General features: G+C 43.1%; 1 non-coding gene across 1 annotated transcript; it reads left to right on the top strand.

Moving 5' to 3' along the window:
- The first annotated feature begins 1,543 nt into the window (after positions 1–1,543).
- Trnat-ugu lies at positions 1,544–1,618 on the top strand. The gene has a single exon. It is a non-coding gene; the product is annotated as a tRNA-Thr (tRNA).
- The last annotated feature ends 621 nt before the right edge of the window (positions 1,619–2,239 follow it).

Here is a 2,239-nt window from a genome sequence, read left to right as displayed (position 1 = left end):
TTTTTACTGTTTATTGACATTCCGTTCGCAGACGACTGTTTCGAAGAATTATTGCTTCCGTGCCACTGTGATTGCACATGTGACCTTCACTTGACATTATCGCAATTTTGCCTTCATGATCTCAAAGGAGCGATGCTATACTCTTTCTATCCTTATTCGCAGATTCTATGGTGGAAAAATTTCCTTAGAACTTTCTACGTAAATTTTCACAAGGAGTAGTACATCTTTATTCGAGTATTTAGTAGCAGCTGTTCATCAGCAATTTCATTGCATACATTTAATAGGCCCGTGACCATTCATACAGGCCCTCTTTGTTAATTCTTTATCTAACGTATGGTTCTGAGATGATGTGGATCCCATACTCTGGAGGAGTATTCCATTAAGTGTTCTTACATTGCTTTGTATGAACTTTCCTTGGCAAATAATACTGAGTTTTATCGACAGTAATTTTTGCAACGTGCGTTTCCCACATTAACATGGAATGGGGAAAACATACAGAAGTACACTCCCCCGCACCCCCTAAAGTGGCTTACGAAGTATAGACGTAGATGAACTGTAACTTTCCTGTATTATAAGAATAAATTAATCCGCCTATTAATTTTACGACAACATAAGGTTTCATTATAGATTAATCTCAAGTCTCCCTGTAATGTCTGTATGACAGGAATGACACCACTAGTTATTCTCTTCTTCGATTACACTTTTCCTTGGTCAGTCCCGAATTTCTTGTGTATCTGATCATGACTCTCTTCTCATTACGATTTGCAGCGTGCTGTCTTTCTAGACGTTTCCAGTTCATACGCAGTCATGACTCCCATGCGTCCTCACACATACCGCTCGCGAAATGACCACCAAGAGAAAATAAGAGAAATTAGACCTCATACAAAGGTTTACTGGCCTCCATTCTTCCCACTTGCAACTCGCGAACTGAGCAGAGAAAGGGCGAAAGATAGTAACACGGGAAATACCCTACGTCAAACACCGTAAGGTGGCTTAAGAACTGTGGATATACATGCAGATACACGAATAACATCCATTTTCTGCTCTAGTAATTGGCAACGTTAGTGGTTAGTTATATAGAGGATAGCCGGATGCTCTGCCCCACTGCCTCACGCCCGTGCAGGTAGCCCGCATCAACGTTCAGCAGCCACTCGCAAGGATTTAATCACACAATTCGACTACATTGCTGGGATGTTGCAGTACACCACTAGTATTGTATTCGAATATTACGGGATTTGCATTAGCTTACATTTTTCTACATTTGCAGCGATCTTCTATTTTTCACAGCAAACATGTCCGAAAGAACAGACACCAAATCCATATACGTATATAGTTCTGGCAACACCAGCCATGACCTTCTTCATCTGTGTGGATGCACACACATTCACCGAGCTCTTATGGGACTTAGTAAGAATGTCTTCCACGAGTAATGAGTGTGCTGGGGTGGGACACTACGAATGTAGTGTGTGGACATACAAGGTGAGAGTGTGGGTTTCGCGGGAGGGGTGCGCGAGATAGTCCATGCAGTCGCGCCATCCTCTGTGCCCGCGGTGGCTCAGATGGATAGAGCGTCTGCCGTGTAAGCAGGAGATCCCGGGTTCGAGTCCCGGTCGGGGCACACACTTTCACCTGTCCACGTGGATATATATCAACGCCCGTCAGCAGCTGAAGATATTAATATAATTCTAATTTCATTCTAGACGGCTGTCGGACATGTCCGAAAGAACAGACACCACATCCATATAAGTATAGAGTCTTATTGGTTTTGCTTCCATATTTTATGATTTTTCCAGTTCTTCTTTTGTGTAGAGTATTACACTGATAACATCGGCGTATGTGTAGATTATTGTTTTATCCTCAGATATTTGAAATTCTTGGAGATTTGTGTGCAAAATCAAGAGCAGGAGTTCTACGACGATCACACAAAAAAAATGGCTCTGAGCACTATGGGACTCAACTGCTGAGGTCATTAGTCCCCTAGAACTTAGAACTAGTTAAACCTAACTAACCTAAGGACATCACAAACATCCATGCCCGAGGCAGGATTCGAACCTGCGACCGTAGCGGTCTTGCGGTTCCAGACTGCAGCGCCTTTAACCGCACGGCCACTTCGGCCGGCCACGGTCACACAAAGCGTCAGTGATAAGGGATATTCTTCTCGTACAAATTGGCTAACTGGTACTGGGTCCGCTAACTGCTCATCGATTGTAAATCTGGACATTTACAATTTTGTGTTATT

This window comes from Schistocerca americana, chromosome X (assembly GCF_021461395.2).
Source record: "Schistocerca americana isolate TAMUIC-IGC-003095 chromosome X, iqSchAmer2.1, whole genome shotgun sequence".
In the NCBI taxonomy this organism is placed as follows: Eukaryota; Metazoa; Arthropoda; class Insecta; order Orthoptera; family Acrididae; genus Schistocerca; species Schistocerca americana.
The sequence above is the reverse complement of the archived record's forward strand: the minus strand, read 5'-3'. Positions and strand labels throughout refer to the sequence as shown.